At 37.6% G+C, this 15,930-nt stretch overlaps 1 protein-coding gene across 1 annotated transcript in view; it reads left to right on the top strand.

Annotated features, from left to right (window-relative positions):
• Positions 1 to 15,930, top strand: part of LOC131673252 (uncharacterized) — a 1,160,519-nt gene that overhangs the window by 426,125 nt on the left and 718,464 nt on the right. The window lies entirely within an intron of this gene.

Here is a 15,930-nt window from a genome sequence, read left to right as displayed (position 1 = left end):
TTAACACACCTCCTTGAATTTATATTTCTTCACAGTAAACATTTTCAAAAAAATAATATTCACAGGTTTCAAAAAAAATCTTACATTCTTTCTCTTACAATTCATTATACAATATTTAAATCTTTCCTGAACATTTCGAACTTATTTTTACCTAGTGCTTTTGTAAATATATCCGCAATATTCTTTTCGCTCTCAACTTTTACAATATCAATTTCATTCCTTACGTAGCTTTCGTTAATAAAATGAAAATGTGTTTCTATGTATTTAGATTTCTTTGTGAGATTACCATATTTGGCAATAGCAATTGCACCAGAGTTATCTTCATAGATCTTTATAGGCTTAACAATATTTACGTCTAAATCTTTTAATAAATTTTTAATTACTTTTACCTCGCTAACAGCATCAGATAAAGCTACATATTGTTATGTCTAGGCGAAATGATGTTACAGCCAGACGTAATAATATATTCAAGTAATGTCGCGTTGGTAAAGGTTGGATCTTAGTCAGGATTTAAGCAAAGGTTGGTTAAAGGGATAGCGCCTTTATTATATGTAGGGCGTTTTAAGTAGATAAAATAGTTCCTTACCTTATTAGGATTGGGTTTCAAAAGAGGTTTTTTATGGACAGTCTCAGGTGTTTGCGCTTGAGTTTAGATTTTATTGTTTAAAGATAATTATAATACTTAATAATCCCGGTTCTAAGTAGCCGGATAGTTAGACTTAAAAAACAACTTTGCGAAACTACTGAGTCGTAAATTGTGTATTGCGTACTGTATTCTATATACTGAGTAACTGCTATTGCGAACTCCAATCCAGCCTTTTTATACCGTGGGCTGATGTGCCCCTTCCTGTGATTTTGCCAATTTAATATGCGGTGAGTAATATTCGCGGAAGTATTGTGGGAACGTGCTTAGACTAATCTATCTCGCTAGATAGATTTACAAATCTTCCCGGGAGGGTTGGTACAATAGAAAACTAAATTATCGATACCTGGTTTGAAATCATAACTTATAATTCGTCACGTACTTTTTCTTTCGTATCGACGTGACATGCCCACCCCTCGGAGTCCTTTGCTGATAGAGCAAGGGACTAGCGTTCTCTGAACGCTACTGCAATTATTTGATACATAGTTTTTTTTTTTTTTTTTTTTTTATATAATTATTATTTTTGTATGTGTGTGTTTTTTTTTGTTTTTATATATATATTTTGTAACTATCATTATTGTTTATTATTATAAGAAATGGAAGGACTGGGGATAGGATCATAGTAACTCCAAATGATGAAACTGCAAACTCCTCTGGAATCTACGTAAAAATTCCTTGCCAATACATCTGGCACAAGGGGCATTGCTGAGCATAAAATGCTCGGGGCGGACACATTCGGCCTCCATGGCTAGTTGTTGGTCCTTGGGAGCGGCTGCAACGCGTGCTCGGCAAAAGAAACATCCTTGCCAATGTGCGGTGTCTTGTCCGCACACACGGCATGGATGGAAAGGGGCTCGTCCGAATCCCCCTCCTCCATAGGTTTCTTCGAAGAGGAACTTTAAGTGAAGATGCCCGTGATGAGTCTCCTGGAAAATATACCGGGTCAGCTCGTGGTAGTTCCAGCTTCCATCGTCGTCTAATAGCGGCGGTTCGGGATGCTGCATGCTCGTCTGGGCCTCCCGGTTTTCCCATCTTGCGAATAGTCGTGTCCTGGTTGATGCCGATGTCCGACTGTTGCATATTTGTTCCGTTGTCCAAGATCGGTTTGCCTTCTTGCATGGTGGGCCGAGTGTGGTAGCTGCTGTGCGTTTCATCGTGCTAATTTTATGGAGTGTCTGATATGACAGAGGGTATATTGGTGTTTTTGTACCTTCTTTATTTTAGGGAGTGGGGAGAATTGGAGGAGTGTCTATTGTTTCGGATTTTTGGAGTGGGACCGCTTGCACGGCCACGGGTGGGGAGTGAGGAGTGTCGTAGTTGTTTGGTAGTCTAAAATATTTTCCGTCAAGTAATGTCTGTGCAGATTTGCAGATCATTCTTTTTTGAGGAGTTAAGGGTGGATTAAGTTCTTGCATTGGTATATTTTCGAAACCGCGGTCTCTGTCACTGCACACTCTGTATGCGCAAAGTATGCAACTTATTGCGATTACGGATACGACAACGATTACAATGGTTACACCTAAAGTTAAATATACGTGCAATAACTTCGCTCGGTCCGAGTGCTCGTGACTGTTCTGACTACTGTTTGTGTTTGGGCTTTTCATTACTATTTTGTCTGTAGTTACCAAAGAGATTTTTGGAATTACAAAATTTTCCGCATTTAGTTTTTTCTTAGCCCCTAAATAAATATGGTGGCTCGTTCTAAGTTCGCATGGCTGGGGAATCTGTATCAATCCGGTACCATTCAAAGGAAAAGGTTGTACTATGCCGTTACAATTAATATCAAAGGAAGTATTGAGATTCACTGAGTATAGCAAAACATTACTTTGTAACGTTGGTATAAGATAATAGTTAGTTTCGGAGCTAGTTTCAAGTTGGCAAAATACGAGATTTGACTCTTCCGGTGATGTTAACAGGCTAAACTCGCAGGAATTATTGTTTGGCTTGCGTATAGTCGGGCACGGGCACATATAGAAGGAAAAAATACGTTTACACTCGTTATCAATTAAATTCTTGCTTACAAAGGTATGGGTAGCTTCTCCCTCTGTCACAGTCAGGTAATCACTTTGTGGTCTAATGAATTTAGCGATTTGGTTAGTTTTGTTTGGATACTGGAATACTGGCAGTGAATACAATTTGTAAGTTTGTGTATTGCTGCTTGCGACAAGGGGAAAAACTACTTCGACAATGATGTTCTTACGAAAGTAGACTACGTTAACTTCTGCAATTTGTTGTAGTGTTATGATATTGATTTTTGACATATGTACTGGCAACTTTGAATTAGTGCTTGCTTTGATAGTTTTTATCGCGTTTAGCAAAAATTGCGGATTGAAAGAAAATTGTTTGTTTTGCAGGAGTTGACGTACTTCGGTTGATATGTAAGTAAACTTATGTAAAATGTCGTTAATTTCGGCTAAAATAAGGCTAATGTGTGTAGAGTTATATACTGGGCTCATTGCGCTAGTAATGAAATCTGCGCGAGATTTTCTAAAAAGCAGAAGATTTGTCTCTGATTGTAAATTATTTTCGGTAATATAAGTTAAGTCATACTCGCCCATTTGTTCGGTCGAATTACTCTCGCGCATATTCAAGACATCTTTAAGGGCCTTATCGGCATGTTCGAGTAAGAGGCTGTCCAGCGATGCTAGGGCATCCCGCCCCCCGTTGGGTGTGTCAGAAGTGTACGCGTTGAGAGAGGTGCTGACTGCTTCGTTGATGTGTTGGAGTTTTTTTGTTTCTTCGTAGGCTGTGTATATAGCATTTTTGATGAAATCGTTTATCTCGATTGTGTTGCAAGCTGCAGATATTTTTTCCAGCGTTTGGGTGAAATTGTGATGAGAGTTAAGCACTAAGTTGATGTCGAGAGCGGTGATAATATTCCATTTTTCTTGAATAAATCGTATGGTAGGTCCTTTTTCAAAAGCGATTCCAGGCTGACTATCATATTGCTTTGTAGTTGGCTGATTTTGGCATATAACGGTAGTTAGTAGACTGACGAAAAGTACTCTGGGTAAGGGCATTTTGCTGGTGTTAGCTGGAAGAGTTGTTTTTTTTTTTTTTATATTCTTTTTTTTTTTAGAATTTCTGTCTAGCGTTGACAGCGATTTTGTTAAAAAGCTCCATCCATTCCCAATTGTCTATTTGGTCAAAGATGTTTATTAGTGTGGTTGGGGAGGTGTTATAGTTTCTACGGAGCAGGAGCGGTGCTACTCGTGGGGACGAGTCGGAAGGATAAGTGGTACTGGGTTTGAGTAGTTCGCTGAGCATTGTATTTTTATCTTGGATGTCGCGATGATTACTAGCGGTGTAATGTGTTTGTGTAGGTGTGTTTTGGTCAGTGTGTCTCTCAAGGATATCCCTTATCTCTGCTATATATTTCATGGCTATTTGTAAGCAGTTAGAGTAGTGTTCATGAAATTGCTTTAAAGAGCGGATGTTTTTTGTTCGGAAAGGTAAAAGGCTGTTAATGCCGGGCGGTTTAGGAATTGAGTCTGTAGGTAACTCTAGGTTGGGATAGTGTAGAACGACATGATGTATGCAGTCTGTGCATTTAATGCATCGTATGGCGTATGGTGGTCTGTGAGGACCGATGATTTTGACATAGACAAGGTTATATGATAATTGTTGTTGTATGGGTAGGGTGTAATGACAACTTGTGCAAGTAGGTGAAAAGTTACTATTTACATAATAAGTAACCTCTGCTTCTATTAAATTTGATTTGTTATGCAACGTGTTTTCAGTGTGAGGTATTTTGTTGGGGGGGGATGGTTCATTAGTGTTACTCTTGTACATTTTGTGGAAGGAGATTGGTAACGGGTGAGGTCTTTCGGTGTTTAGCACCTGGTGGCTACTGCAATGTTTGTAGTTACTTGTCAGTATCCTAAAAAAGAAAATAATGTAATGTTCAGTGTTGTTATTTTCTAAAAGACTCCGATATGGGGCGGATCGAATTTCTTTTGATGTGATTGATGTCTATTAGATTCTTTTCTATTTGTATGGCGTGTAAGCGTGCGTCTTGTAGTTTGTTGTAAAAGGTAAAAGGGCAAACGTAGCGTCTGATTTCATGTTTGAGGCCCTTAATAAAAATATAAATAGCTAATTTTTCTCTCTGAGTTTCGTCTTCTGTAACTTCGAATAAAAACATTTGCGCGGCCTTCCCCATGACAATGTATTTTTGTAAATATGTATTTATTCTGTGTCCGAATTCTATTGCGGTTTCGTCTTACATTTGAGTTGATGTACTTAATCTCTTTTTTTCTATTATCAAGTCTTCTAGTAGTTTTCTTTTGGCTCTGTGATCCATGTTTTCAGACATATAGCTATTGTTGACGTTTATATTCTGTTGATTAATGGTGGAATTTCTGGTTCTGATAATACTGGATATATCTGTCTCTGTGTGTAGTTTGGTTTCTGGGTCAATTGATTGTCACGTTCGATTTTAAAGATAGTAGTTCGCTCTTCAGGCTGTATTGCCGACGGGGCTTCCTTGTTTAATTTGTCTGGGTTTGTTTCTCTTTCAGGTTTCCTAGCTAAGTAAAGTAGCAAGTTAGTCAAAGAATTCCAGAATGCGCCAAGTAAGTGTATGCTAAAGCCATAGAGGTAATGAAGGGCATAACCATGTATAATGGTATCAAGGACAAACTTAATTGCTCTAAAGATCATAAGGATGGCCAAAACAGCGGCACTCGCCGATCCGAATGTAATGAATCGACTCCATAGCGATTCCCAAGTGGAATTCGCAATACGGTTCAGGGTATCTTCGTCGAGTAGTTTAGCTATGGATATTCCCGGGGCTAGATTGGATTTTCCAGCGAAACCGAGCGCGATTTGATTAAGGACCGCGTTCCGTTCTGTAGGGAACATTATGAACGTGCGAAGGTGTTCAATGTCGTTATATGTGTAAATTCCGCTTGTTGCCGTGTTTATGGGGCTATTATATTCCCAACTTTGCTTGGCCTGTGGTTTGATTATGTGTGGAGTTTCCTGACTAGTGACATCCGGAATAACTTTTACCCATGAGTCACCGAACTTATACATTACCGACATTTTAGTATCGCAAGCGGTTTTGGTTCCGTATTGTTTTATTATATGCGTACGAGGTGTGATAAACATCGGAGTCTCACCGCGCGTGACCGGTAATTCTTGGTAGCACGTTTCGGCCTTTCTAGCTTTGACTTCTGCAGGTACGCATTTGATAATGTGTACTACTTCACCCGCCATCATGGCCATGTATCCGGGTTCTCTCATTAAATAATATGCTAAAAGGTCCGGGGATAAAGTGGCAATGTTTAACGCATTAGTAATAACTTTTCTTTCTAATTCGCATTGCTGTAGTAATACGTCGTGGTATAATTTTTGCAAATGATTTTTGATATGTTTTTCAACAAATAATATTTTTGAATTTACATAAGTGAAAAGATCTAGATCGTGCATATTTTTAACTCTGTTAGAAATGAAATGTTCACCGAGCCGATTTTCTAATATGAATAATCTCGGATGTTCTGTTTTAATAATTTCAAAACCGCATTGTATCATTTTACCGAGGTCTTTGAAAGCAAAAGATATATCCTCAGAATCTAATATATAAAGTGGTCTTCGTTCATTGCCGATCTCTGTTACTTTAGTGACGGGTCCTGAATATAGATTAGTATACTTGTTGGCCTGGCATGCCTGAGACTCGGTTCTGTCCCAGAATGCGTATCCGAATATGCTATCAATGCAACGTTCTTCAGTAAATTGACAAGAAGTTCCGGACTCGAGTTTGATTTTATTTGCTTCGAGTGTTACAGAGTTAAATCTTTCTTCGAGTGATACTTTAACATAGCCGGTAACGTGTACATTGCTGAATGTGCCGTAAGGGTCGGAGAAACTTCCTGCGTTAGTGCAAGTGCCCTCTGGGGCAATGTATCCTGCCAATTCTATCGGGTGTACGGTTGTTTGATTTATCATTAAGTTTTGTACTAGGTTATCGCCGATAGTCATTATTCGATAAGAGTGCATTTTAACGCATTCTTCTCGTGTTACTTCCTTAATATATTCTATTTCGGAAAAAGGGGGGGACCATTCGTGAGAGAGCGCGCCGCATGTCTTGGCTGATCGTTTGACCTCTATTTTGCAGTAACGGACCTTTATAGTTGCAAAATCATTAAGTTGGAGGAGGGATATTTCAGTTATCGTAGAATTGATTATTGGATTAGGAATGTCGCATTCAGCAATATCTACAAGAGAGAAGGTAGTGAAGTTAGTAAAACGTTGAAAACAATCATAGGCTATGAAAGGAGTGACTATTTTGACGTATAGTTGAACAAAGATGCTGAGAATTACTGCTTTCATCTGAAACATAATTTTTCAATTACTACTTGTTTCGATGTACGATTTCTTTAAACGATTGGCGTGGACCGTTCGAGTTTCTTTTTCGTTTATTTTTATTTTAATATTTTCTTTTTCTCCCACTTCCAGGACCAAGTAGGGACCGGCAAAGTGACTGCCTGTGAGTTTATGAGGCTTTGGGGCGCTTTTTAGAAAAACCCATTGACCGATTCTGAATTTGTTAGGATTTGTTTTTTTATCATATTGCATTTTGGTTTTTTCTTTGTATGTTATTAATTTTTCTCTAGCTATTTCATGTATATTGTGTAACTGTTTAACCAAGTTTTCCACGTAGCCTTCGTAGGTAGGTAGTAAATCTTGCTCTAGCAGGGGCTCCGTGCTTGGTAGGCGTGGCTTGCGAGCGAACAGCAGTTCCCATGGTGAGAACTGGTGGCTGCTGTGCCAGCTTGTATTATAATTAAATATAGCAAGTTCGACATACACGTCCCAATTTTTGGTCTTGGAAGTGAACATTTTTAGATACTCGATTAACGATAAATGAATTCGTTCAACATTGTTAGCCTGCGGGTGATAAGCCGTTGTAGTAATATGCTTAATTTTGAAGCGAGCTGCAATACGTTTCATTAGTTTTGAAGTGAAATTAGTGCCTCTGTCACTTACTATGACGTTAGGTGCTCCAAAGGTACATATTAGTTTTTTAATAAGGTTATCAGCTACAGTAGTAGCTGTTTGATCTGGCATGGGTGCCGCTATAGCGTATTTGGTAAACGTGCACATGCAGGTAAGTAAGTAAGCGTTTGCCGTTTTGGTACGCTCGAGTGGGCCTACTACGTCTATGCTGACTTTAAAAAAGGGGACTGGCGGGGTATCGGTTATGATCATTCTTTGTTTGACATTATGTCTATTTAATTTTCTCAATTGGCATGGTAAGCATTTTTGAATGAACTCTTGCACATCTTCCTTCAGGTGTGTCCAATAGTATTTATTCTTGATGCGTTTGTAAGTTCTATTGCAACCGTTATGACCGCCTATAGCCGAACAGTGGGCTTCTTCGATTACTTGTTGACGATGCTCGATGGGGACGAAAACTATAAGTCCCTGACAAACTATGATCTTGACTTCAGAAGGTCCCAGTGTATTTTTTATCATACGTAAAATTTCAAAGAAATCGACGAGCTCAATTTTTTTACTTTGGGCTATACTTATGGTTTTAATTTTATTTTCAGTTAAATCAATTGCTAATTGCTTCAGTGCTTGGTATGTATAATTTCTAATGTTTTCGGTGGTCTCTCTAGTTTCATGACGGATTGGGATAATAAAATGCATCTTGTTTCCTATTTTGACTGTAGTGGGAACGGCTAATTGCAATTTGTTCATTTGTGGTAGTTTATCATGTTTAAATAAACTGAGTGCTCCTTCATCTAGGGGGGTACCAAAGGTATCAGTGAAGTACAAGTAATTGTCTCGCCTCATAAACAGTGCATCCCGACAATAGATAATGTTTTCATTGGGTAACGTAGTCACGGGTGCGGTAGGGGAGTTGGCTGAGTCTTCGAGCATCACGTCTTTTAAAGAGGTCATATCCTGTTTTGGTTGTGAGTCCTGTTTATTTTTAGAGTCTTGATTATGCATATTATATTGTGTGCCAATTTTATTGCCTTCGGAGCAGTACGTGTTTTTAGTAACTGTAGGATAATTAATATTCGTGTCGGTTTCCGTTACTGACGTGTCTACTTCCTGAGGAGGCGGATTCTTTTTCTGACGCGGCAGGAGGGATTTGATGGCTTCCAAGTATTTTGCACTTGGTTGTCGGCCCCTTGCGCATCGCGTGGTCATGGCGTGCGTATTTCCTGGCCTTTTTGTATTATCATCTAGTCGAGCTGTCAAGACCAGTGCTTGAACCGGATCTTGCCTAGTTGCTTGTAAATGCTTATTGAGCTTTTCGATTTCCTGTATAGGATTTCGAGAGAGCGCATTTACATTGACATTCGATGCTCCTTTTTTATATCTGACTTCGAAATTAAAATTTTGTAATAATAGTCGCTGGTGAGTTGCTTGTGAATTTGGGTCACTTATTGAATATAGATGTACCAAAGGTCTATGGTCAGTAATGATGATGAATTTTCGGCCGTACAGATAAGGTTTGAATTGCGAAATACTCCATACTATTGCTAATAGTTCGAGCCGGATAGCGGGGTAATTACTTTCAGCAGGTGTGAGGGTACGTGAAATGTATGCTACAGCGTGTTCTCGCTCTTGGTCGTCAAATTGGGAAAGTGACCCTGCGATTCCGATTTTTGATGCGTCAGTGGTAAAAAAAATGTTCTGTCGAAATCCGGGTGTCTGAGCACCGGAGGTTCGCATAATTTATCGCGTAGCGTCTCGAAAGCTTTTTGCTGCTCTTCCGCCCAAACGAACGGCTGGCGTTTCTTTAATAGAATAGTGAGTGGTTTGGCGATCTTAGCAAAATTTTCTATAAATCGTCTATAGTATCCTGCTAGGCCGAGCCATTGTTTAACATTCTTTGGCGTGCGTGGGACCGGGAATTCTTTTACTGCGCGCAGTTTGTCGTTGCACGGGCGTAGTCCGTCTTTCGAGATTACATGACCGAGGTACTCGATTTCTGGGCGTAGAATTTTGCATTTCTTCGGATGGAGGACCAGATTAGTTTCACGAAGGCGTTTCATTAACTCGATGATGCTCTCGCAGTGTTCGTCGAATGTTTTAGAATATACGCAAATATCATCGAAAAATGCTACTACATTTTCTAAATCTGATACTAGTACATTTATTAGTGACAGAAAGACTGGTGCGCTAGTTTTAAGTCCAAAGGGGGAGCGACAAAACTGATACAGGCCTGACTCGCATTGGAATGCCGTTTTATGCCTGTGTTCCTTTTTAATACTTATCTGATGATATGATGAATACATATCAAATGACGAAAATAGTTGCGCACCGGCCATTCGTTCAAATAAGTCGACAGGTAGAGGGACTGGGAAATTATAATCTGGAATAATTTTATTTAGCGCGCGATAGTCAAACACGATGCGCGGCGGTTGCGGTTCGCCATCTTCCGTATTCTTTTTGGGCACGCAAAAAACTGGTGCGCAATATGCGCTAGTTGATTTTTCAATAATACCTCTTTCTAGCAATTCCTGCATTTGTTCATTTATAAATTTACTGATCTGCGGGGGGTGCCTAAACTGTCGTAGTCTGATAGGTACTTCGGAGGTAGTATAGATCTCGTGCTCGATAATACTCGTGGCCCCGAGCTCGTCTCCCTTAACAAAAAATCTGTCGCTGTAATTTTCGACGATTTCTTCAATTTTTGTTCGTTGATCTTGTTTGATATGGTCCAATTTAATCAACTGAAGTAATTGTTTGACTCTTTCGTGGCGATTATTAGTTTTTGGGTTAACAAGCAGTGCTGTGCAATGTGCTCTAGGTACTTTTCCCCTAATAATGGAGCGGGCCGTTAATAATGCATTTAATGCGTTATTAACTATATTTGGCCTTTGTAAGTTACTTTGTGATTTAATAATTGGATCGAGGTACCTTTTTAGTATTTCGAGCAGGTATAAGCGATCGCTATTAATTTCAGATTCTTTATTATTTAAACAACTAATAATGCTGTTAGTTAATTCTTGTATTGACGGGTAATCTGATTCTGATTTTTCTGATTTTTTAATCATTTCTGATGCTTTGTTTAAAGCGTAGAGTAAATCGGATTCGTTTTTCAGAGTTTGCATGCGCATGCCAGAAGTTACAGGTACAGAGTTAATTTTTTCTGAGTTCTCGGAAAGGTAATTAATAGATAGGTTGTACAGTTTGTCGGAATCTGATTTTTTTTGTGCTTCTCGGATTTTGTTTTCAGACAGCTGAGGTATATACTCTTTAGGAGTCAGTATGTCACCTTGTTTTATGGCCTCGTGACCATTTTTTTTAACATGGGTTTTGTATACAGGTGCATTCGTCCTCTGAGTTTCGACTGCTAGGTCCAGTAGTTTTCCAGTAGGGTCGTCGACCGAATGCAAGGAGTTATTGCCAGGCTGTGCCTGTCCTTCGTTTGCGAGAGGTATTTTGCTGGGTGCCTGGTTAATTTTTTTTGTTACGGGAATAGCTCCAATGTAACAGGACTTGCTTTCGGTGATAATTGGGAAAAACAAGTCATTAATTTTTAAGAGATTCTTGGCGTAATCAATATACGCTCTGTATTTTTTTAATGACTCGCTTCCTATTACACCGTCTTCTAATATAGGAAAATTTTCCGGTACTAAGTGAAATTCTAGTACAAAGTTATGAAAGGTTAATGACACTTTTCCTAATGTCGAGATACTTTCTTGCGAGATCCCCCGTAGTTCATATCTGTCAAAAATATCTACGTGGACACCGTTTGGTTTGCTTGAGATTTTAAGTAGAGAGACTGCTGCCCCGGTGTCTACGATGAAGCTAAATTTTTGTTTACTTGTTTTTATTTCGAGTTGAATTGTTGGTGACTGACTGTTAAAATGTAAAAGGATGATTTTTTGTGCGTGCGACGTTTGAGGCGCTGTATTTACAGGGGCTCCCGGGTAGCGCCGAGTGTCTGGGAACCCTTGTCTTTTTCCGCCTGTTGTAATTTTTGATTTCTGAGTTTTCGTTTTTCGCAATCACTCTTCCAGTGTCCAGTTTCTTTACAGTAATTGCAAATCGAGGAATTAGTTTGTTGTAACTTTTCTTGCGAATTTAAATTGGCTGGGGCGCTTGTTTTTACTTGATTTTGGGCGGCCCAAAGTGGCTGATGGATGAAGCGGGGATTAGTGTTATTGTTAGCTGCCGCGCGAGGCTCCGCCCACGGCTGCTGTTTGGGCTGCTGCCGTTGCTGTTGCGTAGTTGGTCGAGTTTGATTTTGATTCTGCGGTATCCGATACCAACAGTCTTTAGCTGTGTGTTTTGGTCTATTGCAAATTTGGCAGATGCTACTATCTTCAGCTTTCATTAATCGAACTGGCTCTATTTTAGGTTGGGTTAGCGCTTTTACTGTTTCGGTTATTTCCTCAGGTTCCTGTACGTTGAATTCTCGTTCAATTTCTATTGCTTTCGTAGTAGCTAATTCTAAATTTTCGGCTTCCCCCATACGTGCTTTGATGACCCAGTATAAACCGCGGATGAAGAATTTTACTTTGTCTTTTTCAAGTTGGTTTTTAAATCCAGCATAGTTTCGATTTTCCCTTACTGCTGCTTCAAAAAGTTCGTCAGCCACTGTTTTCACTCAATTAGAAAATGTGACTACATTCTCACCACGTTTTTGTTTTAACGTTGCTAATTCGCCTGTTAATTGATTACAAGTTTTTGCTGATCCGAACAGTAGGTCCAAAAATTTAATCATTTGTTCAACATTATCAAACGTTTTTCCTTGCACGCTTTTAAGTGCTTCACCGCTTAGTTTAATTTTAATTAACTTGGTGAGATCATTTTCATTTATTGTCGGGACTATGCTGCGTGCCTCTCGGCAACCGTCGATAAATAAGTGTAAGGGTATGTTAAATCCGTCGAACTTAGGTACGAAGTTAACAGCGTCTTTCAGGCTAAAATTTTTTATTGGCGATACTATGTTTTGTGTGGAATTCATTAGTCCCGTTCTGAAAGTTCCTGGCGTATAATACATAGTAAATGGGCTGCTTGCAAAATTAGCTTTGTTTGTAGGGGTAAAATGTCGAGTTGGAGTGGAATCAACTTTTTCCGATTTATTATGAGTCATTTCTGGTGATTTGGAAGCGGACGGTGTGTTAGTCATAAATACGTTTGTAATAGGCGCGTTGTACGTGTCTGAATTTTCAATTGCTATCTCGTAACCCGTTTGATTTTCGATGAGTTCGAGTAATGGAATTTCAGTTTTATCTAATTTTAATTTTTCAAAATTTATATCTGTAATAGCGTTAAGGAGGAATGCTGAATTTAAATTTTTACTAGTCATTTCAATGAGGATGTCAAATATTAAGTCATCTTTACATAGAAAGTCTAATGGGTTTGTATCAATGTAGTCTTGTAAATTATATTTTAATCTTTGTAACTCTTCGACTCGGGTAATTTGCTTTGTTTCGGTGGGTGGAAATCTTTGATGCAGATATGTGAGACATTCTGTAAACGTAGGTTCCCTGTTTGTTGTAAAATTCGGTTCTATTTCGCTAATTTTTTTTGTTAGTATTTTGAGTGTGATTAGTTTTCGTTCGTAAGGTGTTTCGACCATTGTAATTTTGCGATAAGATCCTAATTACCAAGGAATGAGGGGCCCCCAATTGTTATGTCTAGGCGAAATGATGTTACAGCCAGACGTAATAATATATTCAAGTAATGTCGCGTTGGTAAAGGTTGGATCTTAGTCAGGATTTAAGCAAAGGTTGGTTAAAGGGATAGCGCCTTTATTATATGTAGGGCGTTTTAAGTAGATAAAATAGTTCCTTACCTTATTAGGATTGGGTTTCAAAAGAGGTTTTTTATGGACAGTCTCAGGTGTTTGCGCTTGAGTTTAGATTTTATTGTTTAAAGATAATTATAATACTTAATAATCCCGGTTCTAAGTAGCCGGATAGTTAGACTTAAAAAACAACTTTGCGAAACTACTGAGTCGTAAATTGTGTATTGCGTACTGTATTCTATATACTGAGTAACTGCTATTGCGAACTCCAATCCAGCCTTTTATACCGTGGGCTGATGTGCCCCTTCCTGTGATTTTGCCAATTTAATATGCGGTGAGTAATATTCGCGGAAGTATTGTGGGAACGTGCTTAGACTAATCTATCTCGCTAGATAGATTTACAAATCTTCCCGGGAGGGTTGGTACAATAGAAAACTAAATTATCGATACCTGGTTTGAAATCATAACTTATAATTCGTCACGTACTTTTTCTTTCGTATCGACGTGACAATATTCTGCTGCTGTAGAAGATTTAGCTACACTACTTTGTTTCTTTACTTTCCAAAAAATCGTATTCCCATAATAACGTATAACAAAACCTGTCGTTGACTGTCTACTATTTTTGTCACCTGCCCAATCAGCATCAACATAACAATCTATAATATTATTATTATTCGATTTTCTTATAAAATTCAATTTTTTTTCTTTGGTTAAATACAAATATTTCAGTATTCTTAAAGCATATTTATAATGCGTTTTATCATAACAATTTTGAAACCTACTCAAATAATTTACACTACAGCTTATATCTGGTCGAGACATGTACTGATATACAAAAGTGCTGCAATTAAATTTCTATATTTGATTTCATTAGATGCTGATTGTGCTGGAGGTATATGTAACCTTTCCTCCATAGGTGTTGAGTACAGTTTAGTATTTTCTAAATTATAAACATTTCCTAATGAGTTTATATAATCAGTTTGATCAAGGCTCAATTTTCCTTTTTCAAGATCATATTCAACATTAATTCCTAAATACGTTTTTATTTTACCTAGATCTTTTATAGCAAATCTTTTCATTAATTTCTTTTTAATTTTATCAATGACAGTTTGATTTTTTGAACAAACTAGCAAATCATCAACAAATAATAATATATAAATTTTTTCTCCATTCTCAGTTTTATAATATAAACAATAGTCGCTTTCGCTTCTTTTGAAATTTATACTATTAATAAAATTATCAAAACATTCGTACCCAAATCTAGGACTTTCTCTTAAGCCATACAAAGCTTTTTCTAACTTTAAAACTTTATCAGAATTCTCATTAACATTTTCATAACCTTGTGGTATTTTCACATAAATTTCAGATTTAACTTTTCCATTCAAAAACGCTGTTTCAACATCCATTTGTTCAATATAAAATTCATTTTGGTTACAGTAAGCTAAAAGTAATTTCAAAGTTTGCAGTCTAGCTACTGGGGAATATATGTCCTCAATTATTTGATCTTGTTGGTATCCACGTACCACAAGTCTCGCCTTTTTTCTACCATCAGATTTATTTGTGTAAACCCATCTTAAATCTAAAATTTTCTTATCTATTGGTTTGTCAACTTTTGTCCAAGTTTTATTTTTTTCTATACTTTGAATTTCTTTTGCCATAGCATCATTCCACAAAGCAGAATCATTACAATTTACTGCGTCATTATAAGTCTTAGGTGAATCAGCACTAACAGTGTTTACATAAATAAAACTTGTCACTGTTTGACCGTACCAACTAGGTTTTCTTTTCTCTCGCGTTGACTCTCTCCTTTCAAACTTTAAGTTTACTTTTTCATTATCATTGCCACTTGAATTTGGGCTAGATTTTTTTCTTTTATTAAATTTGTTTTCTTTCTTAATTTTCTCATTATCATAAAATACTTCATCATCACTCATACTTTCATAACTCGTTTCAGATTCACTTTCACTCTCATTACCAGTATCTATTCCTATCCATTTCACATCATCTTCAACTACTTCTACGTGTCTAGCAATTATAATTCTACCATTCATTAAAACTCTATAACCTACGTTATCATATCCAACTAAAATTCCCATATCAGCTTTTCTGTCCTATTTTGAATGTCTTTTTTCTTCCGGAGTTTTTACAAAGATTTTACTACCAAAAATTCTTAAATACTTCATACTCGGTCTTTTTCCAAAAAATATCTCGTAAGGTGTCTTATTAAGAAGTGTATTCGCAATTGAACGATTTTTCAAATACGCTGCAGTTTTTACTGCTTCAGGCCAATATCTAATATTTAATTTTGCTTCCGATAATAAACATCTAGTGGTATCCATGACCGTTCTATTGTATCTCTCCGCTGTTCCATTTAGTGGATGAACATACGGTGGGCAAGGTTCAAGATATATACCTTTATCTCTGATCAAGTTAAAAACATTGTTATTTATGTATTCTTTACCATTATCGCACCTCTATTTTTTAATCTTTTTACCTGTTAAATTTTCTACTAAATTTATGTATTCAAGAAAACATTGATATACTTCAGTTTTACTTTGAA

Source organism: Phymastichus coffea, unplaced genomic scaffold, assembly GCF_024137745.1.
Source record: "Phymastichus coffea isolate CEN01 unplaced genomic scaffold, Cenicafe_Pcof_1.1 PCOF00013, whole genome shotgun sequence".
Lineage (NCBI taxonomy): Eukaryota > Metazoa > Arthropoda > Insecta > Hymenoptera > Eulophidae > Phymastichus > Phymastichus coffea.
This window is presented reverse-complemented; position numbering and strand designations above follow the sequence as displayed.